Source organism: Panthera leo, chromosome A1 (genome assembly GCF_018350215.1).
Source record: "Panthera leo isolate Ple1 chromosome A1, P.leo_Ple1_pat1.1, whole genome shotgun sequence".
In the NCBI taxonomy this organism is placed as follows: domain Eukaryota; kingdom Metazoa; phylum Chordata; class Mammalia; order Carnivora; family Felidae; genus Panthera; species Panthera leo.
This window is the reverse complement of record NC_056679.1, coordinates 41,159,702-41,187,378: the sequence shown is the minus strand read 5'-3', so window position 1 is coordinate 41,187,378 and position 27,677 is coordinate 41,159,702. Positions and strand designations below refer to the sequence as shown.

The following is a 27,677-nucleotide window of genomic DNA, read 5'->3' as shown; positions in this document are numbered from 1 at the left end:
GCCATTGTGATTTTATTTTTATTTTTCTTGATAACTAATAAGGGGTGTCCTATTTCTATGTTTATAGGTCTTTTGAATTTTCATTTCTTAAAATCTGCATTTAAGTTGTTTTTCACCTATTGGCTTGTGTGTCTTCCATTTATTGATTTTGGGGGGTTCTGTGTATAGTTTGGATACAATCCACTTGTCAGTAGTTGGAAACATCAACTCAGTCTCCCTATAGCTGTTTACAATCTCTTAATAGCTCTTGTTTGTAAGAAGTTCTTAGTTTTAATGTATTTAAACTTGTCAGTTATTTTCTTTAGAGTTTCTGCTTTTTCTGTCAGTTTAAAACATTTTTCACGACACAAATGTCATGAAGTTATTCTCCTTTATTTATTTATTAATTTCCCTTTGCACTGTAAAGACAAGTCGTAAGTCTAGTGTCTATATATCTGTAAACCCATTTTTATATTCTCTGTATTTTATTTTATTGCTTTATTACTCTATTTCTGTGCCAATGTCACAGGCTTGACTAAATAGTTTTGTAATATGTTGTAATATTTAGTTTGTTGTCGGAAGTCTCTTCACTTCTTTCTTCTTCCGTAATAGGTATTGATTCTAATTGACTGTTTGAACTTCCATATAAATGTTACAACAATTTGTTTAATTTCACAGGTAATCTGTTCAGATTTTGTCTGGAACATCCCTCAATTTTTCTCTCAATTTGAGAATTGACATTGAATTGGTGTCGCCATTTACTAAATAGACTTCCACTAAATAATCACGTTTTTATTCCCTAAACCTCCTTCTTCTGTTGTGCCTGTCTTGATGATATCTACAAAAATAATTTTTAAAAGAATGTCTTGAAACTCACAGAATCTTTGCAAGGAGTAGAGAGTAAGGTTAAAACCCAGAATCTCTCAGTTTCCATCCGTCTATGGAACTTAAATGCTAGATGAAAAACAAAAACAAAAACAAAAAACTGTATTTAAGTAATTAGACAATTGAATCAGATGTTTATGTTAAGTAATTATCCCTTTAAACTGAGAGATTATAGCTATTTTAGCAGTCTTTGATGGTTTCTTTAATATTGTTATAGCTACAGACCATGCTACTTTCTTATGCGATCCACGTAAACATGAGCCTTCAGCCTACCCCCTCCATTGTCAAATAATTGAAATGGTTTGTACTCTATTTTGGGCTTTCTCGCCAATATTACTGTCTCAGACTCTATGGATATTATTAGGTGAAAATGTTTCAAAAGAGGTCAGTGAGTTCATGTGACAGAGGAGGAGAGAAGAAGAGCAATATTGTCACTCAAGGTACAAAGGTAGAAGTAATAAAATAATTTAAGGCTAGTGAAAAACTTAACCAAGTCGATGAAGTGTTAGGGATTACATGCTCTACAATTTTCAAATCAATGAAAACAAGTAATCCTACTGTAAATAATTCAAATATTGAAGCATGTGCTTACCCTGAGATTTATTTTGTAAATGGCTTTGCTATGAAGATTTTTAAATGTATAATTATCATTTTCTCTCTAATACATATTTAAATTTTCTACCCTTAATTTTATCATTTAAATTTTCCAGCAGCAATTTTTACTTTTGACAAAATGAGCCTCTTTTTTAATGATAGGAATTGGTGTAAAGCAGGATTTGATTAATAGAAATCCACCCTCCATTAAACAATCATGAAATGTTTCTAATCTGTTAATAGAGCCTGGGGTAAGCCACTTAGAAATATAAGTATGTTTAGAATTTGTTATAAATTTCTATTTCCGGACATTCCACCCATTATAAAGTAACTACAGTCAATTTATTTTAAAAATGTGGAGATAATTATTTTGTTTCAAAGAGAATTATTATCGTCCTTATGAACTATTGTAAGTTTAAATGACTCAATAAATGAAGATGCCTTGTAGTATCTGTTTTATTCTCACCTACTTTCTAAAGATATTATATTTAGCTTCACCAAAGAAGATGGTCATTATAAGTATTATTTGCAAGAAATAGCAATACAATATTCTCAAATGAATGAAAAATGTTCCCTATATCTTGTAGTGGGAGACTTCACATTAATTAAACTGGCAAATTATCAATTAACTGAAAAATAAATGCATTAAATATACATCTTAAATTGCAGAATTATTTTAAAGGTAATTGCATCTCTACAGGGTGCCTTTAACCATAGTTAATTACTATTGTAATGCAGAGTTACGATTTCCTTGCATTTTTAATAAGGGTCCAAAACCACCTTTGGAATTTGCCCCCTTGTGTGTCTTCACCAGATATTTAAATCATTTTCTAATGACATGCATTATAAGGGGTTTAGTAACTAAGGCAAAAATCATTAAACCTCCCATTTTTATTTACAGGGTTTCTCATTTCTAATCAGTGTTTTACTTCCCTTACTATTTAAACCATGTATTTTCTTTCATCTGACTTTCACACTTCCTGGAATAAACCTTATAGGTTCTTCTTTTTTCCTGAAGAAAACACTTATAGCTAACATTTTAGTCACTGCTTTATAAAATCGACATAGTCTTTTGCTGGAGGCTTTATTTTAATAAAGAGATAAAAAAAAAAAAAGAAGGTAACTGTGTTTCTTCTCTTGTCACTTATTTTTTTTTTTTTTTAATTTTTTTTTTCAACGTTTTTTATTTATTTTTGGGACAGAGAGAGACAGAGCATGAACGGGGGAGGGTCAGAGAGAGAGGGAGACACAGAATCGGAAACAGGCTCCAGGCTCCGAGCCATCAGCCCAGAGCCTGACGCGGGGCTCGAACTCACGGACCGCGAGATCGTGACCTGGCTGAAGTCGGACGCTTAACCGACTGCGCCACCCAGGCGCCTCCTCTTGTCACTTATTAAAAGATATTCTCTATGATCACTTGGACTGTTCCTGTACCCATTTAAGAAAAATGAAGCAATGAGACAATCTTGAGGGTATATCCGGTTTGCAAATTGCCTCAAGTTTATACCACTTTGAGAGGTCTCTTTAAGATGATATACAAACAGACATTTCATATAAATGTAAGGACAAGTAAAAATTTAAAGAGGCTCAGGGCGCCTGGGTGGCTCAGTCAGTTAGGCCTCTGACTTTGGCTCAGGTCATGATCTCAAGATTCGTGGGTTTGAGTCCCGTGTAGGGCTCTTGTGCTGACAGCTCAGAGCCTGGAGCCTGCTTCAGATTCTACGTCTCCTCTCTCTCTGCCCCTCCCCTGCTCATGCTCTGTTTCTCTCTGTCTCTCAAAAATAAATATACGTTTAAAATAAAATAAAATGAAATAAAAAATAAAAATAAAATAAAATAATAAACAGGCTCACTTCTCTCTGTTGAAAAATAAGGAAAGAGACTTTCCCCTCCTTTTTCTTAGGGCATGACTGTAGAAAATGTGTAAGTACTTTCTTCTCTCCATGAAATATCTACATGTCCTGTTAAAAACTATATTGGTCTTTTGTCAGCTTTATGACCCAGAATGTTTTTCTCAGGGACCTGAGAGCCACCTCTTTGAAATGTAAACATCAAGGAAGATAGCATCCCTATCTTCCAGTTTCTGTGGAAGATTAGGAGCTGAACTTCTTGAGTAGCTCAGGGCAGGTTGCAAAACTACTCCTGTCACAAAGATAGGTATCATTTCTTTCTTCTTTTATTTGTTTCCTGCTACAATAACACTACCACTACAGCCAAATCAAGATTTTCATGAACAACTAGCTCATGCTGATTGAAAATCATATATAGGATGTTAACAACCACCACCACAACGAAACATGTTTAATATAAAGTATATGAAATTACTTATGTTAAAGTGTGAATAGTGAAATCAGTGTCAACCCACCTATAAGTTCCAATTAAATGCACGTAAGTCTAATGAATTGGTATGTCTTGGGCAAATTATATATATATATATATATATATATATATATATATACACACACATATATATACACATATATGTATATATATAACATAATTGCTAAATAACATTGCATTAATCTTTTAATCCAGTAATGTGACATATATCTCTCAGTATCTATAACACATATATCAAGTATATATAAGTATATGTATGTATATATATATAGTTTATATTTTTTTTAAAAAAAGCTGACAAAAGACCTATCTAGTTTTCCAAAGGATACATATAGGGGTATTAGGAAAAACTGACTCTAAATATATGAGAATTCAAGAAATACTGACTCTAAAAATATGATATCTGAGCAACAATCCTATACAATAATGAGTTCACCTATAGAATCCTATACAATAATGAGAACACCTTAGAAAGGTGTTCTGAAAACAGCTGAAGGGGGGAAGGCCTTTCATTTTGTACAAAGGATGACTGTGAGGTGCCTAAATTTAATACTTGTTGAAGGCACATTATTCTTTCATCACCAATAAAAAATAGACACTTCTACAGAAACAAATAACTGAAGAAAAATTAGTATTTAATAAATTGGAGTATAGCGAATTTTTGAGCAATTGATGGGGAACAGGAAAAGGGATTGTATTTGACCTTGATGCTAGAAATATTTGTCAGGCACATGGTGTTCATGCCATTGAAATTTGGAGCTATTATATTAGAATGTAAGCCCTTGAGGACAAGACTATTTTTGGTTTTTTGTTTACCTATTTTGCTCTCTGCTGAACCCTCTTTGATTGAAACAGATTCTGGAATATGGTAGATACTCAAGAAATATTTATTGACTGAAAAAAGTGACAGGTAATCTGAAATAAAAAGAGTAATATAAACTTCATGGAAAAAGAAACTGAATTTTAAGAATACTATGTATTGTTACAAAAATAATCAATAAAACATGTAAAAATCATACCACAGTATAATAATGTGCTTGTCAAAAATGTAAAATCAATTAAGACTATTATTTGGATGAACCAGAAGTTAGGTGTTTTTTTCCTTATAAAGCACCGATAGTTAAATCCACAATCATTGCTATAATAATGTTTTTAGAGCTATAACCTTATCCACCCTAAAAAACACAACACAACACAACACAACATAATAAAACAAAACGAACATGTAAATAGTGCTTACACAGGATACTAGACTGGGTGTAGGATGTTATTTGAAATGAGAAAACTTTTCATTACAAAATTATTTTTTTTTTCACCATTGGCATCTAATATTTTGATACAAAATAGGGAGAACAGAAGAGAAAAGAAGTCAAGGTAAATAGGGGCCAATAAAAGCAAAAAATCATTGTTAAATTCTCACTTGAGCTAGTTTCCATGTCCGAATAGGTATTGAAGCAGTATTTCATCTTTACTGTAATGGTTGTCCCTGTGGCTTGAATTATTTTTTAATTCAAAATAACTTGTAGAAAGTATTTTAAACCCTTTTCATTGTAGTATTTAAATGTGGAATTTTAAGAAGTTAAGTGTTATTCCCATTTGAACATGACTGTTGCTTGCACCCCATGACTTCTTCCTCTTCCTTTTCAGAGTTCTCTGAAGCGGTATCTGTGCAAAAAGAACAATAGGAAAGGAAATTATTCATTTGTTAAGAACTATATGAAGACCTGATGACATTCACTGAACTTTGAGTTTCTCTGGCTTTTAATGTTGAGTGTGAGTTTAGGCTTGGAGACTTAGATGAGCTGTTTATTCCTCTCTTTCATATTTTCCCCTTCTCCCTCAGAGGAAGACTTCAGTTTGCCTCAGCAAGAGGGAATACAGGTGAGGAACTGAACTGACAAGTCAGGTCAATGGGACCAAGCATAGTCCAGGACTACTTACATGGCAGAAGACAAAAGCTTCTGCCTCTATGACCAGGAAATTAAGTGGTTATGTATGGCCTACATTTGTCCAGGGAAGGCAGAATATTTCACATTCTTTGCTACAGAAAATGGAAATGAGCCGGCTCACAGAATGGTATCATCCTTAAGTGCAGAATTTCTTCTTATAAAATTGGGACCTAACAGTTGGCATGCTGAGACTTACTTACAACTGCAGCTCTCTGTGACGGCATTACAATGGAGGTAAAGAGAGGTAAAAGCTTGAAAGGATGCATCTATCTCATTCCTGCTGGTTGTGTTGGAAAAAGGAATACAAGGGTAGAAATATCCACCCCCTTTTTAAAACTAAGAATATATTATATGCCTACTTCTGAATTAGCCAAGGATTCCCCTTGCCCTGGAAGGTAATAGTTCCTACTACTACTGAAAAAAAAAAATGTCTATTTGCTGAAACAAATACTTAAGAAGCAATGAGAAATCCCGGTAGGAAAGATCATCAAAGCATTGGTGGAAGTGGTACCTCAAAAAGTTCTCTAAAAATAGTCAAGATATGCAAACAACCCAAGTGTTCTTCAATGGATGAGTGGATAAAAGAATATGTGGTATCCATATGCAATGGAATATTGCCATGAGAAAGAGAGAAATCCTGTCATTTGCAACAACATGGATGGATCGTGAGAGCATTATACTAAGTGAAATAAGCCAGACAAAGAAAGACAAATACTGCTTGGCATAATTTATATGTATAATCTTTAAAAAAGAAAAAAGCCAAACTCATAGAGGCAGAGAGTAGATAAGTAGTTGCTAGGGGCAGGAGGATAGAATGTAGGGAGAGGTTGGTAAAAGGATACCAACTTTCAGCTATAGGATGAGTAAGGTCAGGGTGCCTGGGTGGCTCAGTCGGTTAAGCATCAAACTTCAGCTCAGTTCATGATTTCACAGTTCATGGGTTCAAGCCCCGTGTCAGGCTCTGTGCTGACAGCTCAGAGCCTGGAGCCTGCTTCGGATTCTGTGTCTCCCTTTCTCTGATCCTCCCCTATTCATGCTCTGTCTCTCTCTCAAAAGTAAACAAACATTGATGGAAAAAAAAAAAGATGAGGTCTGGGGCACCTGGGTCAGTTAAGCGTCAGACTCTTCATTTCTGCTCAGGTCATGATCTCATGGTTCGTGAGTTCAAGCCCCACTGTGAAAACAGAGCCTGATCGGGATTCTGTCTCTCTCTACCTCTCTCTCTCTTTCTCATTCTCTCTCAAAATAAATAAATAAATAAAGCTTTAAAAAATGGGTAAGGTTTGAGGATATAATGTAAAACATGGTGACTATAGTTGCATTGTGTAATTGAAGTTGCTGAGAGTAGAACTTAAATATTCTCACTGAAACGAAAAAAAGAAAGAAGGAACAGAAAATTTGTGAGGTGACAGATGTGTTAATTAACTTGTTGGGGAGACTCCTTTCACAATCTCAACTCACCATGATATGCACTTTAAATATCTTAAATTTTTTGTCCATTATACCTCAATAAAACTGAAATTAAAAAAAAAATAGTTAAGATACGAAAAGAGAGTGGGAAGGGAAATGTAGTCCCATAAATTTGGGGCAATGGTACAAAAAAGAGCTTAGAGTAGAAAGTGAACAGAGTATACTTAAAAAGAGCAAGCAGCTCTATCTCAGCTCATGCTGGGAAGCAGTGAGATCTAAAATTGTACATGTAGAGTAGAGACGGGATTTTGAAAAGACAAGTGAGTCATGGCAGTGAATACCCTATGGGTTCTTGTCTGCTCTGAGAGCCACTCATCTGTTATGATGAAAATGTTCTGCATGTGTGTTTCTGTATAATCCTGCTTGTTATGTTTTGTAGATTGATGTTAGGCTTAAAAACAGGCTCTTTGTGAGAAGGAGGAGTATTATGAATCCCAGTGTTAAACTGCCAGTGCTCTTTAGTAAAATTAAAATGCTAATCCACACTCTGAATTTCGTCACTCTTAGTAAACCCTAAAGTAGGTGATTTAGAAAAGAAATTTGAGAATAATTAAGGAGAACATACCCAAAGTGTGATAATCTATTCTCATACTAGCTTCATAGTCTCCACGTTGCAGGAAATAGGTTTTGAACAAATGTGGAAAGGTGTGCTGGTTAAAAGAAGAAAAGAAGTGATTATAAATTCTGCAGCCTACCTCTATTACCGGCTGTGATTCCCAGCCATCTGCACCAAACAATCAAAAGACCTGCTGGTGCTTAGTCAGAGAAGGAAGTGTCAGCTCCCACACAGTGGTGGTCTAGACCAGAGGTCATAGGACCAATTACGATTAAAAGGACTTTTCCCAACACTGAAAGGGGATCCTTATAACTCCAATTAGCCTAGAAAGCATGGGTAGATTGCTTGAATGTAGCAATAATTAAAAATTGCTTTAGTAAGGAACAGATTATTCTCAGAAGTATTTTAGTATTTTTATGTTTTTTTTTTCCCAGTAGGCAACCTATCCAGCCAGAAAAAAATCTAAAAATGTTAGCCAGTTTTTCATTACAAGGTACCATTGGGATGTAGTAGGATTTAACAATGTTATAGTCACTACCATCACAATGATAATTGTTTTGAAAACAGATGATGAACCCACTTGAATTGTGTAATTTCAGTAAATATTAAGAATCTGCATGTTTCCCACTTAAACAATAAATTATTTTAAATTTCAAAGTAATTACAAAGCATTTTTATAGATACATCAGACCCACACAGTATTTTGAATCGCAATCTTTGCAAAGAATTACATATATCTCTTAAACTTTCATAGTTATATGAGCATATAACTCAATATTTGTTTATATTGAGATGAAATTAACAAAATATATAATAATATTTAATTACTCACTTTTTAAAAATCATAGGGTAGATTATGCTTCAGTAGCAAAGAGACTGACATGCTATAACCATATAGTGTCATAATTGCAAATTAATTTCTTACAAATAAATCACTTAATTAAGTAAAATCCTGGGGCATGTTACCCTCCAAAGAGTAGGTAACAATCCAATTGTTAAATAAGCTCAACAGAATTAGAAATGCATACTTTATTCAAAGATAAAAATATTGAGATTATCCTAACGACCTCTAAGTGTCTTCATATGGCAGCAATAAAACATGTACTTAACTACTGTTGTTATTATTATTGTTGAAACATGAGTTTTAAAAGATCTTAGAAATTAGAACAATAATGAGACAATAACAATATTTATTTATTAACACATCTGAATTTACACTCATTCCCTTATTTCATTCTGACAACAATCTGAAGCACAAGATACAATTATTTTACCATTTAACCCATTCTCTGGCATGGAGAAATAGACCAACAGATATATATGAAGTGAATCCCCTTTTTACTACTGATAAAGCCTATGCTTAGCTAGACAATGGCGCAGAACTAGTAAATGGTAGAGCTGGGTTAGAATGCCAGTCTATCAGATTCCAAATCCCACACACTTTCCATTATGAAATATTTCCTTTTTCTTTTATATCCACTTTGAAGTGTTATTCAAACACTTGGGTGTTTATTTTCTTGGGTGTTTTCTTGACTGTCAATTTTGTCAGATGGGTTATAATACCTCCCTTGGTTATCCACTTTATTTGGAGTGCTTCACACACTGAGAAACAATATAAATTCTTTTTGGTTGACTTCAGGACTCAGTGCCCTACCTTTTCCATTTTGTGATTCTTTTTTAGCCTTTAGTGACTTTTATCTTCACTCAATATTCTCCTACACTCCATCTTATCATCACCTGGAAATTCCCAACCAATTAACACTTGAGTTGAATGGTTCCTTTCCCAAATCACAAATCAGCTTATTCATCTCAGTTAGTATCAGGTTACATTTTCTTCACCTGTTATGAAGTCCTCCTGTTGCTTAAACCCTCTATTTTTCCTTTCTTTCCCTTCTCATGATCTTTTTCTTCCTCATCTAAGATTCCTTACCCATCACGTCAAACATTCTCTGATTATTTTTTTTTAACAGTTCTTTTTCTCTATGATGTTTTGATCACAATGCCTGGGGGGAAAAAGTGCCCACCTTCTCTACACACACACCTAGTCAGTGAGCACTACTGGAGATGCTTACAAAATGAGGTAGATTTGTGACACTACAGATTTATGGCACCCAACCTCACCTTGAACCTTAATCACAACTTGTAACTTTCACAATTCCTTCTTCACTCCTTGCTCCCATTCTTTAAAATAGCTATTTAAACATTTTTGCATAAGTCCCCATAAATCTCCCGAAACTCTCCTCACATCCCCCTCTTTCCTTTTCTCCTACATTCAGTAATATCTACAACAGTGTAGAAGACATAATTATTGAATTAATGTCTTCCCATTTAATAGATCAGTCTCTACTTCTGCCACCAGACTAATATACTGATCTGCATCTAGACTGTTAACTCTCCTTTGCCAAAGGACGCAACACTACTTCTCAGTTTTATGCTCTTTCTTTCTCTATTCTTTATATGTTCATTCTTGCCCTCCCTGCTGACTCCTTTCCATTAGCTTATAAACATCAAGTTACCAAGGTTTCCCATTAAACCCCCTCAATCTTTTGGCTTTCTAGTCTTACTATAGTTTTCTTCTCTTCAAGGCATCTCAAAAGTTTGCAACACTGGCTTTCTCCATTTCCTTATGTCCCTCACTCAAACCACGACAACTCCATCATTGCCACGCCATAGCAGGAAAATTTCTTTCAGTAAATTCCCCACTCTGTCTTATTTCCAATAGATAAAAATTAATGTTCTTTTCATTTGACCTACTGGCAATATCTGAAGTTGCTGGATACTTTTTATACAATGAATTATTTGTCTTCTTTTCTTTTTGATTATTTCCTAATTTCCTTTGTGGGCTACTCTTTGTGTGCATTCTGTAAATGTTCTAAGGACTTTTTTTTTTGGAATTTTCATTGATGTTTTCACTTTCAGCAGAAGATCTACTGCTACATTTACATTAAATAACACAGTGCCTAGCATATGGGAAGTGCATGGTAAATATTTGTTGAATAATTAAATAAAGATTATTTTCATCTGTTAGGATTCACTGTGTTCAATGACAATCTGGTTCAGAAAATTTCTAATGCTTAAGGTTATATTTTAGAGATGAGGTTCTTTCTTTTAAGTATATGAGGAACTGTGCTTTTCAGACTATTTTGATATGCTATGCTTTATTTTCTTTCTTTGTCCAATAGGAATAAAAGAATATAAGCAGGACTATAGTACTTTTGTAAAAAGGAGAACATATCACAAAAATGTGTTTTCCTTTTTTTATACACAAAAATTATACATAAATATTAAATGATGATTAAATCTTGGCTTTATTAACGTGAATGTGTGGAATTTTATATTTTGACCTAATCATATTTATCCAAACTCACATCAATAATTATCTTTAATATCTTTACAGGGAAACACTTATTAATAATCATTGTAAATCGATGAAACCTACATAGTTTGTTGTCCATCTTTTTATAAGATTGAAAATTTAAGTACATTTAACTGCCACAAAACTGGAAACAAAGGTAAATTGATCCCAAGGTACAGGAAGATTTTCTGAAATGTTGATATGCTGTCACATAATAAATATTATCAATATGTTTTTCAAACCTCTTATGAATTAAATTACCATGAGATGCAAAACAAAACAAGAACAAAAGAAATGACTCCGGCATATAAATGCCTTCTTCAAATGATCCTTTGTTCTTACAAGGCCATGGTTTAATTATCATCCTTATTCTAAGCATCTGGTTCACTGCTTTGATTTAGTGAAAGGTTAGTTTGACCCCACACTCAGAAAAAAAAAGTCTTTATAAGGTAGTGGAAGTAACAATTATTACCTGGAGATTATTTATCAAAAGCAGGATTTTTAAGGATGAAACAGTCACTGTTTATCAAATAACTGACCTTGACGAGCTGGATAAAGTTGACCTAAACTTTAGCTCTTATAGATATGTTAAGGATAATACATTTTTTCCTCTTTAAAATGAATGTTCAATTGTCCAATAAAAACATATCTCATTCTTTTAAAGTCCTTGCATCTTACTTTGATAAAATGTAGGCTCAAAGATTCCAAATATAGACTCTTAATAGTTCTTTATTTCCCCCAGATTAGTATTTATGTGGTAAATGCCATGTAATTGCCTCTTTTATGTCACTTTATTACCTGAGGCATTTCTAAGAAAGAGAAGTTGTGAGTTAGAAGGTACTTGAAGAGAAAACTTCACTGTTCACCGTTCAGGATTTGTCAGTATGTGTACATACTTGTGTATGTATACATAGATATGTATGTTTGTGTTAGGGACAGGTTTGAAAAGATTCGTGGAAGAGAATCACATTGGAAGAGGAAGACGATCAAAGTAACACTGATTGAAATTACCTGCGCTATTGAAGTGATGTACTTGCTGGCCACTTCGCCCTCTCCCCAAAAGGAGAGGGAAAAATCAGCTTTTTTGAAGGCTTTTGCAGAAGCTCTTTCCCATACTGTTCATGTTATGATATGATCATGATCAGTAGGGCAAAACCATAAAGTTGGTTCAGGATTACACCAACTATAGAGTAAGGAGATCTTTCATCTTTTCTACCCCTGTTCTCCATCATTTTTGCTTTGTCTGGAAGGAGAAGGATTGAAGGATCAAGGCTTGGCAGAGAGAAGCCAGGAGCAAGGTACTGTCCCTTGTATCATGCCAGTGTAAGCAGAAGGTATTCTCAGATAAGAGTGTTAGCTAAGGTGTTAGGATAATCAGCTAATTAACAATTTCGTGTGTAGTGGAAGGAGGCAGAGTCTTACCAAGCTCTCAAGTGCAGGAATATTGAGGCTTCCAAGTCCTGAAACACCAGAGGTTATCTATCAACAAAACTGCCAGCAGCTAAAGGACTGTGTGCGACTCTTAAGTCCCAGAGTAAATATTGCAGTTATGGAATGGTGGGAACCGGTGTTCTTATTCTAAATGGGAGAGGAATGGCTAAAAATATAAACAGACTGAAAATGCCCCAAAGGTTGTAAAATCTATTTATTTGCTCATGTTTTAGGTAAATGTTTCAAAAGCTGTTTTGGAACATGTTGCTCTAAAGGGAAACCTCTATTTCTAGTAACAATTAAGAACTAGTTTCTAACTTGTACTTTTATATTTGCCACTAGCAGTATGATTTCTAAACGCAGTCCTACATTCTCGAGATATCACTCATGAGCAAAGCAGGCTCTGAAGCTACCAAATGTGTCTATTTCAAAATGTGTCTAGCTGGGCCAGGTACTAATAGAGTCCACAGAATCCACTTTAGAAAGGTCCCATTCTAGTATTCAAGCATTCAGTCTTCAGTTAGCAACTTTTAATTGAGGACCTACTAATTTCTGGACACTGCTGTCACTCCCAGACCTGCCTCCTAAGCTGCCACCTAGGCAGGATTTCATTACGTGGGTTTGACTGCTTCTCCTCCCCTATGGCTGATTATCTAAGTACTTGTGTCCTATGAAGGACTCTGGGAGTGGACAGGGGCATTTGGAGCAAACTCCCCAACGGTTTCACCTCTCTAGAGATTGCCTAGATATTAACAACTCAGGTCAGCCGGAACCTCTTAACACTACCTTCACAAATAGGAAACTCCTTAGGTTAGCTTTAAACACATTGTAGGAAGTGACAAGTGTTAGAAAATGTGTTGGTACAAAAGAAATGCAAGTTCTACTCCAAAAAGGCTATGAGTTGTGATCATTAAGCCTTGACCTGAAATTTATTTTCAGTTCATTTTAAAAACAAGTAAAACAAACGATCAGAAACTCTCTCAAAATCTTAAGAAAGGGACATATCAAAGACTTCAAACATATCTATATTGATCTAAGTCTTCTTTCATTTTTCCTATTTTGAACTATTGGAGCATGCATTCTATTAGTAATCATTTTAGCTTAAAGAATAAAAAAAGAATCAATCAAATTGATTGATAAAATTATTCTCAAAATACCATGATGTGAGTGATAAATATAAGATATGAAATCCTATAAAAACTTTTACATTTTAGGAGCACCTGGGTGGCTCAGTCGGTTCAGCGCCCTACTCTTGGTTTTGACTCAGGTCATGATCTCACAGTGCGTGGGTTCTAGCCCCACATCAGGCTCCATGTTGACAGCTCAGGGCCTGCTTGGGTTTCTCTCCCTCTCTCTCTCTCTTCTCTCACTCTTTCTCAAAATAAATAAATAAACTTTTAAAAAGTTTTACATTTCAATCTCTATTACATACACTATGATGGCTCTACCATTATGCAAACGTATGTTTCAGGAATTTGGTTTAATACTCATGTTTAGATTCTTAATTAAATATCAAGACTATAAAATGCAAAAATTGATGTTTTTCTTGCTGCATAATATTTATATAGACTTTTAGGGAAAAGCAACTGCAAACCTTTATTTTTATAGATTTAAATATGTGGACATAACATGCACAGTCTGCCTTGTAAGGCTTTGATGGAGTAATGCAGTCTTTCTGGAAAATGTTTCAAGTGACTATCATAATTATCAAATTTTCTACGTGACTCCAGCTCCTAGCATAAAACTTGTCTTTAGTAACTTAGTATTTCTTGAATAAATGAATGAACTGTATTTCTCCACATCAAATATGTATTTTGGTACAATGTTTAGCTCAGGAGGGGGTTAAAATATTATCAACAGGTCTTTTTTTTTGAATGTATACTATGTGCCATACATTGATATAATGTAAAGATGTGTTCTCATCAAATCCCAAATTAGATTAAACAGATTCACTATTATGGATTTTTGTATTTTGTAGTTTTTTAACTAGAAAGCAACAAAGATATGTTAGCATGAGGTTACTCAATTTGAATAAATGAGACATGCTGCATAACAATCCAACAGGTGTCTTTTTCTGACAATACATACTTATGGTTTGGAATGGCATATGATGGTTCAGATCACAAGTGATTCTCAATCAGGAGGGAGTTTGCCCACAAGAGGTCATTTGGCAATACCTCCTATCTGAAGACATTTCTGGTTGTCACAAATGGCAGGGTGTTATGGACATCTACTGAGTAGAGGTCGGGAATGCTGTTAAACATCCTACAATATGCAGGACAATCCCCTATACCAAGAATTATCTGACCCCAAATGTCAATAATACTGAGGTCGAGAAATCCTGAATTAGCAGAAGTATTCACGTGATTTGGGACCTCAAAGTAGGGAATATAAGAATTTGTATTTAATAGAGTTTTAATAGTTCTTTTTTACAGGTACTGATGGCAGTGACTAAGCAAGAACATTTTCATATATGTCTATCTTCGCTAAAGAAAAAAAAGCAGCATGGCCGATACAAGCTACAAGTGCAGATGCTGGTACATGAAAGGTTTCAGCCTATATTCTTTCCCTTGTTCAGAGGTCACATTATTTTAGAACACAAACTTATATATTCTATCTTTTAGGGAGTGATTTTTGCCTTTGTTATGGTTATGTTTGTTGATTTAACAAATAAATCCCCAAATCTCAATGGCTTCATCCTACAGAATATCTCTTGCTCAGCAATGAATCCAATGTAGCTTTTCTTATTTTGGAGTAGCTCTACTCCATGTGGTGATACAATGACCTAGCTCTGCTCCATTTTATGGCTGCACCGTCTCTATATCTCAAAATCTCTACCTCAAACTTGAAGAAGAAGAGAGCACAGTGCACCTGCTTTTCAAAAGCCCTGGCCCAGGGATTTACTCATCATCTTCTGCTCACATTCCATTGGCGAGAAGTGGTCACTTACCTCTACCTGGATTCAAGATGTGCTGAGCAGACACATTTCGCTTCATACACAGTTAGTTTCACTTTATACAGGGAGAGAATACATTTTTTGTGTGAGTACAGCTGACTTTTGTTACCAGAATCCAATTCACTTATTCCATAATCGAATTTTAAAAGCCTATTAAGCGCTGGGCACTCTACTAGATTCTAGACATACACAAGTATGAACAGTTCTTGACTTTGAGGGATGTGCAGTCTAGTAGGGGCTTTTACCCATCTCAGGTAATTCCTGTGAACTAGAATCTTGTACTTGAAGAAACTAGGCAGAGTACCTTGAAATATTTCTGTAGCTTGGTTAGTGTAAACGTTTTCTCAGTGCTTGCTATGGACTGATGGGTTGCATCCCCTCCAAAATACTTATGTTGAAACCCTACCCTCGGTGTTAGGAGGGGTGGGGCCTTTGGAATGTTATTCGGATCTGATCAGGTCATGCCAGTGGAGCCCTCACGAGTGGGACCAGTATCTTTATTAGAGTCACACACGAGAGAGCTTCCTTCTTCTCTCTACTCTGCCTTGTGGAGATCCTACAAGAAGCCAGCAATCTCTAACCTGGAAGAGGTTTCTCGCCAGAGCTTGACCATGCTAGCACCCTAATCGTGAACTCACAGCCTCCAGAACTGTGAGATATAAATTTCTGTTGTTAATAAGCCCCCAGTCTATGGTATTTTTGCTAGAGCAGCTCAGTCTGACTGCAACGAATACCATTTACAGTTATCTCTAAGTGCATTTGACCTCAGGGAAAGCCTATAAGACAAAATTGCCCTGATCAGTATCTCTGATGAAAAGATGTGGCCAGAATTTCAAAAAACAAAGAATCTTATCATTAATAGTGGTCCCTCCTTACATAGGGCTAACTTTGGACGCAGAGATATTTCAAAACATTTACAAAAGCTTCTTTCAAATGTTTAAATATGAAATCATGTAAGAAAATATTTTTTGTTCTAGCTATTTATCTTTTTCTTTGGATGAGGCTATATAAAGGAAAAATGAAAAGAAAAAGAGAAAGAAATAAGACCTGCAAATCCTGCTACTTCTACACTTCCACAGACAGGTACCACACTTTACTCTCCTCTAAGGTCACAGAGATGGCCATTTGTTTATTTCAAAATCAGTTCTATGCCTCAAAACTGGTGTTTTACAATGTGGGTCCTTAGTGATACCAATTTACTGTTTTCAACTGTGGCAGAGAACTTTATCTACCTATCGCAAACTCTTTTATCCTGTTTCAATTAATAACAGACTCATTTTTAACTCAGTACTTTACCTCTCAGAATGAAAGACTGCATTTTCCAACTTCTTCCTGGGATAATTGTGGCCATGTGTCTAATGAGATATAAATGGGAATGTAGCTCCCATTAGACAAAGGTTTAAAGGGAAATTATTCAACTGAAGAGTCCATTTTTTTTCCTTTTGTTTTGCTTCCTTTGCCCACTCAGCATCAAGACTCTGAGAGCTGTATTTCCAGCAGTCATATTGGATCATGAGGAATTTGGAAATCCAGCCATACACCAACATTGTACACCGTGATACAACCAAGATGCGAGCTGGTGTCTGGCAAACATGTTGGATATGCCATACCTCACTTGGACTCAATCTCTCAATTTCTTCTTTAATGAGAGAGAAATACATTTTTATCTTGCTTAAGCTACACTGATTCATTTGCTCTTTTTTTCTTTTCTTTCTTTTTTTTTTCTTTTTGCTGTGTTATTTTTAGTTAAACTGCATTCTAACAGATACTACTATCAAGATGAATTACAGGGAATTACTCCTATACTTTTTTCAAGACTCCATTTAGTCTTCATATTTTCCACAAGCCCTTGCTCGACTTCTCTGGGATTAAGTGAACCCTTCTGTAAACTCATGTAGAAGTTGCCATTTTTAATTTTTTTCAAAAAGTTTATTTATCTATTTTGAGAGAGAGTGCACCCATGCGAGCAGGGGAGGGGCATAGAGAGAGGGTGAGAGAGAATCCCAAGCAGGCTCTACCCTCAGCTTGGATACTGACACAGGGCTTGATCCCATGACCATGGATCATGACCTGAACCAAAATCAAGAGCCGGCCACTTAACCAACTGAGCCACCCAGGTGCCCTTAGAAGTTGCCATTTTTAATATTTCACTTTGTGACTGTTTTTCTAGTTCAGGTAAACTATTCATTGAAGGATAGCATAAAACCTGAAAGGTGAAGATATCATCATTGCACAGTTCAGTGAATTTTCAGAAAGCAAATATACTCGTGTAACTATTATCAATCTTCTAGAAGAATTTTTTGTAATCAACTTCAATATCTACATGCCACCAAAGGATAATCATTATCCTGTCTTTTAACAAAATAGATTGGTTTTGTCTGAACTTTATATAAATAGATCTATACTGTACATACTCTTTCTTAAACCTACATTTTTTCCCTCAATATTACATAAGTGAAGCATATTTATATTTTTGAATGTTGCATTTATTTTTTTGTTATCATTACTTTATAGTATTTTCTAGTATATTATGTTCCAGTTTATTATTTTTAAAAAATTTTTACTCTGATAATCCATTGTGGTTGTTTCCAGTTTGGAGGTATTATAGTGCTGCTACTTACATTCTTTTACCAATCTTTGGCATATGTGTTAATTTCTTTTTTGTTGTGTAGCCAGAAGTGGAATTGGTGGTTCATAGGATATAGGAATGTCTATCTTTAGTAGTAATGCTAAATAGTGTTTCAAATTGGTCATGCCAATTTACACGCCTACCAGCAGTCTCTAAGTAGTCCTCTGTTACTTGTTTATCATGAAGTCCTACAGCAAGCTAACTTAGATATTATTTGTGTTTATTCCTTATCACTTAAAATGTATTGAGAAAGGGTACATCGTTTCTATTTACTTGTTTCTAACCTACCACTTTGGAGTATTCCACTGTGATGATGATAGTCACAATGTTACAGTGAAAAAAAAATGTATTAGTTAAACTCTTAAAGATATTTCCAAATTCATAAGTTAAAATGAATTAGGTAATTTTCTGGACACTCTGAGGCTATTTAGTTTGGTCTGTTATTATCTAGCAGATATTTTATTATTTTTTAAAATTTTCTTAATGTTTATTTTTGAGAGAGAGACAGAGTGTGAGCAGGGGAGGAGCAGAGAGAGAGAGGGAGACACAGAATTCAAAGCAGGCTCCAGGCTCCAATCTGTCAGCCCACAGCCTGATGCAGGGCTCAAACCCATGAATAATGAGATCGTGATCCGAGCCAAAGGCAAATGTTCAGCCGACTGAGCCACCCAGGTGCCCCTGTCTAGCAGATATTTTAGCTTTTTTTGTTATAAGTAAATATATTTTTGCAAATAAATATACGACTTGACTAAAAGACATTTAGAGTTTAGAGAAATTTAGAGAAATTTCAGAGTACTAGATAATAGATGTTTCAACACATCATACATGCTAACTGGAAAGATGTTGCAAACATTAGGAAAGTTGGTTTGGTGAAAAGATATTTCTAAAAGTATATTGCTAAAAGTAAAGGAGAATGTCCTACAATATAAGCCACCTTTACTGAGTACAATTGTAAGTGATCTGACACTTATAAATTGTCACTGGCAACTTTCTAGGCTTTTCCTCAGCCTTTGAGAAACATGTTGGCTTTATATTACCGAGCCGTCTTTGACCTCAACACTTCTAGCTTTACATGTGTTATGAATTCATGGCTTTGTGACAAAAACATGGCCTTCTGAGGTATGTGTAGTGCTGTGTGTTAGGGAGAGGATTTGCTCTCTGGAGCAGGAAGTGTTATCTTGGGGCTAGCAGGAAGGAATACAGCTTGACAGTGAAAGTTATCAGTCATTAGTAATCAAGTATAACAGGTCCACAGTAGAGATTCATAGTAGTTCTATGCTGGGAATTTAGAATCAAAGGCAAGGTGATCTTTGTGGAACATATCAAGGGCAATGAAGATTGGAGAGAAATGAGCTATAGATGCAAAGCTGAGTTATAGCAGAGACTCCATACAAAATCCAGACCAGTGAGAAGAGATCACCTCATGAAATAGCACCTGTGAGAGTTAAGTAGGGGGCAGTCACAGGTCACAGGAAAATAAGCAAATATGTTTTTTGTTTGGGTGACAATATTCTGTGGAGGTAAGGAAACTTTGGGAGCCAGGAGACTGAGTCCAAATCATTTCCAGTAGATTGTATGGCCCTTTGGCATAGGTATTTGACCTGGGAAAGGGAGGACAGAAGAGAAGGAAGGAAAAGTATTGAAGGAGAGGGAGGAAGAACAAGTACATTGCTAAGTACTTCATTTAGCAAAATGAATTTAATATAGTTACCATCCTCACAAGATTTATCGTCTAGCAGAAGAAATGGACTTTTATATAATAAACAATAATATAATGAAATGAGTTTCATATTAACATTATGAGAAGTAGCCTCATAAAAGGGAAAGAACACAATAATCAGATTCAGAGAAACCTGGAATTCAGTGCCAGGACTATGACTGTAATCACTGTTCTTATCTGTGAAATGAGAAGACTGAAAGCAACTGATATGGATTTTTGTTATGATTAAAAGTCATAATCAATTTAAGTGGCCTTGATAAAACCTAATATTATTTTATTATTGTTGTAATTATCTTGTGCCAGCTACTGGTCTAAGTTCTTTACATATATTAACTCATTTCTCTTCATAACATTCCCATGAGTCAGGTATACTTATTACCTAATTTAATATAAGGGGACTGAATCACAGAGAGGTTTAGACACTTGACTGAGATCTATCTGGGAAATGGTTGAGTCATATTCAAATGCAAGTTCTAGGCATCTTAGGCAATTAATATAAAATAGCTTAACAACAACAACAAAGTCCAACGGGAACACAGATGTGTTTCCCACATTTCCTTTGTTTATGGGTATAAAAAACCCAAAGTATCATAAACCAAAAGGAGTTGGTAATTAGTGCACCAAACTGAACTCCAGAAAAGTCAGTGGTAGATATGCCCTTAAGGATGTTGGAAACTTTAATACCATCAGTTTCCCATTGTTTGCTCTTGTCTTTGCTTTCCTCTGTGCATTCATTTCTCAGCAATACTTGAACCTCAGCATTATCAGCCCAGTGCTTGTATCCTCATTGCCTTATGGCCACAGAGGAACAAGACACTTCTTCTCCCTAAGTTGTGTTTGAACAGTACCAGAAAAAGGCTCTGGTTGGCAAAGACTGGGTGAATGTGGGACAGAAATTATGCCTAGGAAAGAGCAGATGGGAGGAGCAACCCAAACAAGGTTACCAGGTTTACAGGCGTGAGGTACACAGCTATTAAAATTCTTGTCTCTTCTAAAGGAGGAACTGAGTAAATTTGTGTGGGGAGAGAGAAAGGGGCTGGTGATGTCTACGATGGCTTTAATTTCCTGAAAATTATGCAAGCTTCATTTTATTCTACCATGTAACTTCAAATGAATTCATTATATCCCTAATTATAGTTTTATTTGATACATTTTGGAAGCCTTCGATATATTATATATGGCATTTGATGGCAGGAATTTGACTAAAATAAAGATTTCTGCTTAGAAGATAGGCACAAAAATGTAAAATACCTTCAAAGGAAGTCTTAATTCTTCACAAAAGGTTATCCGAATGATTTTCCTGAGTATTTCTATCTTTTAAAAAGGTACATATTATGTGGTAATTGTTCTTTTAACTACTGACACAATTAACGCCTAATGCATGAGAAATATAATTTATGGTTTTATTTGGCATGTACTTACGCACCTGCATAGCAATTACTGATGTGACATTTTTGTCTGCACTATAAAGCATTGCACATCCTCCCTTTCATCAGTTTAAAATTGAAGCAAAGAGGCTCGCTCCTTGGGGAGTACCTGCCCTGATCTTATCTGGTAGAATGAAAATATGATTGCCTTACTGACACTATAAATTATGCTTTCCCAACTCGAGGACCCTTCTGCAATAGTAATCTACACCATTAGTGTGACTTTTTTGCTCTATAGGAAGTTGTTTTACCTTTACAGTACTTAAATAGAAAATCTTTCTTTTTTTTTTTTCATCTCAAATTATATGGCAATTGAACACCACAAAGAAGTATTTCCTATGAAACACGCGATGTAACGTTTCTCTTTATTTTAATGATGAACATAAGGATCTGATTCAAATGGTAAGTATCAAAACTGTAAAGTTAAGTGAAACTATATCAATTTCTTCCTTTGAAATAAGTGGTTAAATGGCTCTCTTGGGTGAACTTTTTCTTTAACTTTTTCCATTTACAATGAATTGGAAACACAAATAGCCAATAACTGTCACTGCCTTGAAAGTGAAAGTGAAATCCTTGTTTGTGTGGTCTCTGTAGACATTTCATGCCAAAGGTGGTGATTTCTTCAAGGTTCTTGTTATACCCATAACCTCAAATGCTTTGGGATGAAACTCTGCTCAGGTATCTGTTTTTTTCTTTTTAACTGATAGCTTTCAACTTTTAAAATTATATATATATATATATATATATATTTTTTTTTCTTTTTCTGTTTCTTGTCTTTCTGTAATGTCACTTGCTTTCCCTTCTATTCATTAATTTCTTTGGAACTAAAAGAGAAAAAAAGCATTTTTAAATTCACCTCAAAATACTTTCCCATCAAACTGCTCTTGAAAAACCTATTTTTCATGACACAATTGCAGAATAAACCTATGGTTAATACCTTATTTACACAAACTGAAGGCTGTTATATCTGTGTTTGGCGACCTTGAAACTATATTGTGCTCAGTGCCCTTTTTATAACCTTAATTACTGGGGAATACAGAGCTTTAAAGAAAGACTAACATTTCACTTTAACATCCACAATAATCTATTATAAAGCCAGCTAAGCCAGTCCCCAAATACAGAGAAATGTTATTACATGCTCAGCTAGCTGTCAAGGGGCCATGAGTCAGTGGCTTACAGTTATCAAAAGTAACAAGGTTGTTCAGAATTTCCTCCAACAAAGCCAGCCAGCTTATGGAAGGATTAAGCTCTCTTTGATTAGAACAACTGGAACATGTCCTACCCTTTTAATTAGCATTCCCTTTTGCTTGGTGGAGGCTGGTAATTTGACACTCACATTAGGCATCTCAAGATATGATTTGGTATTTTGTCCCACTCATGAGCATTAGAGCCATGGTATATACTTCTGCATCAACTAAATTCGAGCTGCAGAAGGATTTATGTTCAAAACCCTGTAAAATCCCAAGGGCACTATGCCTTTAATAGACAAAATGTAATAACACTCCAATATAATGTGTGGCAGGAGACGCGGTTAGCCTTTAGGCATAGTATATTACCCTAAGGCCATGCTCTTTTTGCTTTCTATCTTTGGGAACAAAAAGTTTTATGTCAGCTTTATTGATACTTCACAGGTTTACATTTTAATTCATACCTTAAGGCAATTCAGTGAGGGAAGACCTCTACGTATGCTGCTGGATTACTTAGTTGGTAAGTAAATATAATTTGTCAGTGACCACACTAAATGGAACAGAGTGGAGGCTTCTAGAATGAAAAAGGGAGACGGCATCTGCTGCCACTCCTCAAGGACACATGATCTGTCTGTAAATAAATTTAGGTGTAAATCTCTCCTTTCCCCAACTTCCAGGCTGACTCTACTTCCATTATTCTAGCATTTCTATGTTCCCTTATTTCCTCTACTTCCTTTTGATTTCCTTTTCCATTTTTCCTTATCTTATTTCTTTCCTCTGGTTCCTCTCTCACCCCCTTGCCACCCTTTAAGTAAGACTTGAATAATAATGTTCCTGTTGTGAAAACTGCCTAGTGTTTTGTTTGTTTGTTTGTTTGTTTTTCTGATTGTTACCCAGAGCAAAAATGGCGGAATTCAGAAGGAATTTGTGGAAGTGGAGCTTCTGTTACTCGTAATTGAAGAAAGAGTAATTCTCCCCATGTAATTGAGAAAGAGTAAGTAAAGTAAAAAAAAAAAAAAAAAAAAAAAAAAAAAAGTAACTCAACTGGACAAAGACAGACAACCTAATTCAATTTTTTTTTCATCTTTAGTACAGTCTTTTCTACAATTGAGTAGCTATTGCATCTCCTTTATGTCTAAGGGGACATTCGATGTTTTAATTCTAAGCTACCCAGTTTAGATTTAAACTTCAGAATATTCTTTTTCAAGTCATTTTCAGAGAATTATGACTAAAGATTCTTGTAAATTTTCATCCTTCAAAATGTATCTAAGTATTTCTGGTGTTTATACTTGAATAGTAATCATTTCAGTCAAGCATTTATGAGGCACCATGATTGAGAGAAGCACAGAAGATATTAGAGAAGCAAAATGAATTACTTGTCAATTGCAAGGGACAGATAGGACAAGGGTAATGTCTAATAAGAGGCATCTTACACAATTTGCAAATATGACCAGTTTATTTAGAAACCAGAGCCCTTCTTTATCGTTAGTTGTTTTTGTTGGGTTGTTTATGTCGTGAGGTGAGTTGGAGGGTACGTCAGGTGGGAAGAAGGAGCTCCATGAATTCTCCTAATTAAGGGTGAGTGGAATTGACTATTAGTACTTCTTTTTTCATTGTGAAGTAGAAGGTGAAAATCTTAAGTCAGAGTAGAGCAATGGGTTTGGAGATTTGATGAGAGCAGAGAGGTTTTGAAAAGGGTTTTGGATATAATGGCAAAGAAACTATGGAAGAGCTCCTGGGCCACACTGAGGGGCTAGTTTTTGAGTTGGGAGATCTCCCCCCACAGCTCTCAACTTACCCACTGTATAAAACAAAAGACTGATTGAAGATTAAAAAACTTCCAGGTTTATCCAGTAGAAGGAAATTTACCTGGGAGTTGATTAAATTAGAAATGGATCAGTTTAAGAAAATACTAGGAACAAACTCATTTTCCTATAATAAAGGCAACATCAAAAATTGTATTTTAATAGATAACCTACTTTTGATATTTGAGTAGTATATGGAGCATGATGTGTCCTCATCACAGGACAGGCATGTCTTTCTGCTGCTTTCTACCCTTTTTCCTTGGTCTTGAATTAGGGTTGACCTCAGAGAACCTTACAAATAATTCTTTGAAGTTACTAGTATATGGATTTCTCATATGTTTGTTTTGTTTTTAATTCCCACTGCAGAAAAAAAAATGGTATAAGTCACCTACCAACAACAGTTATTCTAAAAGTTATTATGTGGATTTAGAATCACTATATGTGTGATTTCTGAAATTATTTTACAACCTCTAGGGCCACACATCTTTGAAGAATATACAATATAAGTTCTAACATATGGAAGCATTTTCCCTGGGCCAAAAAAGAAAATAAAATGCTATAGAGGACAAAGTTATTTGTTTTACACTCTAACTCCCTTATGCAACATGTTAAGCCACTTACAATGGGAACAATGGGCCAGATTAATCCTACAGATTTCATTTGTTTGGTCAAAGTAGCATTTAAAACTTTTTCAATTGGAAAAGATTCTCAATGGGCATACACTTTCCAGTTTACACATTCTTCATCTCTGTTTATATCATTTTGCACTTCAGATTCACCCGATTTATATTGCTTGCCTCTGTAGATATTTGAAATCAGAAATACTGCATTCTTTCTCATTATGTCATAAGAGAATAATAGAATTACATTGGTGCTTTTAGCAATAGTAAGGATAGAAGAAAGCTGTTTTGTTTTAATTGAATAATAATACTGGTCATGGTTTAATAAGTACAGATGATTTACACACATTAAAAAAAAAAAAAGCCCAAAACATTCCTCACAATAACCATATAAGAAAGATGCTTTTATCTCTATTTCACAGGTGAAGAAATTGAAGTTCATTGGGGTTAGAACAACTTTCCACTGACATAGAGTTTATAAGGGACAGACCCGGATTTAAACACTTTGGAGTCTGTGTGCTTTTAGTGCTTATGACATTAATCTCATCTCTGTCACAAAACTTGGGTTTTTCAAAAGAAAATTTCTGCAATCTAATGAAAAGCACAGGCCCCAAGATTATTTTTTTTAACTTCTCATATAAGAGAAAATCAAGTCTTATGACATTCTAATAGACCTGAAAATGTTATCTTACTCAAATTTTCAGAAATCCATGGAACTTGAAGAGATTAAATAACTGGCTAAAATATATAGTACCTCAGGGTAGGAGAATTTGAACCTCAATGTAGCCAAGTTGCAAAATACACACCCCAATAAGTCCAGTAAGACAGGATAAAAGAAAGCTTACTTAGGCCTATCGTCATTAAAATAAGATGTTCCATTGGCAGGCCATCCATCAATCCACAAAGTTCCACTCTGGCCTTGTGGCATCTGTGGTACATGTATTAAGACTACAGATCAAGTGTTAATTACAGTTGGATGAAAGAAGAGGTATTAGCTAAATGTCAAATCCAACTAAAACTAACCTGTTAGAAGAAAACTGCTAATCTCATACTCATTGTGTATCTAGATAGTTTTAAGCTATCATTTTAGTTATTCTGTTAGTTTAAAAAGGCTTACCGAATCAGCAGCCTATAAGCTGACTAAGCTTAGTCTCGATGCTAGCTCAGGAAGGTCAGACATTTTGGAAGATCACATTATATGGAGACTCTACAATTTTGTTTCAGAAATTTATTTCCCAGGTGCCATTGAAAATAATTCTGTTCAATTGTTTATGAAGATGTCACTGACGAAAAAATGCAATCAGCTTCTTTTTCAAGTTTCAGTTTTTTCTTCTTCACTTGTTCACAACAATTGCATTAGGCAAAACGTACTTTGTTCAAATTTTTTCTTGAGTTTGCATTTGCCTGTTATCTGGGCTCAGAAAATACAATTCTCTGTCTTCATGTTTCAGGCAGGTCTGGCTTTCTTTGTCCATTTCCTGAAAATGGACATCATTAATATATGAAAGATTTATTTTATGAAATTTTAGATTGTTTATGAAACCATAATTATTGTTTTCTGATAGAACTTGATTGCAGTTCTGGTTTAGCCACTTTTTAGATTATGTGATCATCGACAAACAGTTAACATTTCTTGGTCTTTGGACCCAAAACTGCAAAAAATAAACATGGAATATTGTGAGAGTAAATAAGATAATGAATATTAAGTCAGTAGCATAGTTGCCAGACTATATTAATAACTCAAAATAGTATCATTTCCCTATTGGCAAACTTTGCCTTCTTCACAAGGGCAAATTAAAGGTCAAGTTAGACGGTAAGAACTCATGTCCCTTCAGAAAGATGTGAAATAGGATGGAAAGGGTAGCCAACTGAATTAAAAAAAAAAAAAAGAAGAAGAGAAACTAATTATTGAGTACCAACTACGTGTACCGATTCTGGAGCTATACGCCCATTTCGTAATCTAATCACAAGAAGGCTGTGGGGTACAACTATCATCCACAGTATACAGAGGATAAAGCTGAAACCTTCATCTCACACATGAAATTGGGAAATTTAAGCTGCAGAATTCTTAAGTCTGTGCACTTTCAGCAAAAATAGAGTTCTTTTCCTTGTCCTTCCAGATTCATAAAGATCTTCTCAGGGGCGCCTGGGTGGCTCAGTCGGTTAAGCGTCCGACTTCAGCTCAGGTCACGATCTCACGGTCCGTGAGTTCGAGCCTCGCGTCGGGCTCTGGGCTGATGTCTCAGAGCCTGGAGCCTGCTTCTGATTCTGTGTCTCTCTCTCTCTCTCTGCCCCTCCCTTGTTCACGCTCTGTCTCTCTCTGTCTCAAAAATAAGTAAACGTTAAAAAAAATTTTTTTTAAATAAAAAAAATTAAAAAAAGATCTTCTCAATGAAAGAATGGTTGTAAAAAGAGAAAAAAGCATTTCTGTACCCCATTCCCCCCCATACAGGAATAACATCCTCTTTGCTTATTCTTTTCAAAAAACTAGAGCATTCTTCTGCTTATTTATACATATATCATCAATCTAGATATGACTTTTCATTAATAGCTACTAATAGAATGACTCTCCTTAGCAGAAGTCTTTTAAGAAACTAATGCTACTTTAAACAGCGGAAAAGAAGTAAATGTTCCTACAAGAAGGAAGCTAAAGTTTAAGTGTTTCTTACAACCGTCACCTCTAGGATGTATCTTTAAGAACTATAAAAGTCAGCGAAACATATTCAGCCTTGACACTGCATAAAATCAAAGACATGATATCAGCTACATCATGT

At 35.1% G+C, this 27,677-nt stretch overlaps 2 long non-coding RNA genes across 4 annotated transcripts in view; one reads left to right on the top strand and one right to left on the bottom strand.

Moving 5' to 3' along the window:
• Window positions 1-790: 790 nt before the first annotated feature.
• Window positions 791-22,995, bottom strand: LOC122199179. 2 transcript variants are annotated; one of them, XR_006193396.1, is made up of 5 exons: window positions 22,943-22,985; window positions 15,510-15,570; window positions 7,783-7,867; window positions 5,219-5,463; window positions 791-933 (listed from the first exon to the last, which is right to left on the bottom strand). It is a non-coding gene; the product is annotated as an uncharacterized LOC122199179 (long non-coding RNA). The 2 variants fall into 2 exon arrangements; XR_006193395.1 differs by lacking the exon at window positions 15,510-15,570 and having other exon boundaries at window positions 22,943-22,995.
• The window catches only part of LOC122199180, a 33,570-nt gene continuing 28,877 nt past the window's right edge, over window positions 22,985-27,677 (top strand). Inside the window, exons 1-2 of one of the 2 annotated variants that reach the window (XR_006193399.1) lie at window positions 22,985-23,111; window positions 23,376-23,472. This is a non-coding gene — a long non-coding RNA (uncharacterized LOC122199180). Of the gene's footprint in view, window positions 23,473-27,677 lie in introns of both variants that reach the window. The other variant, XR_006193397.1, reaches the window with a different exon arrangement.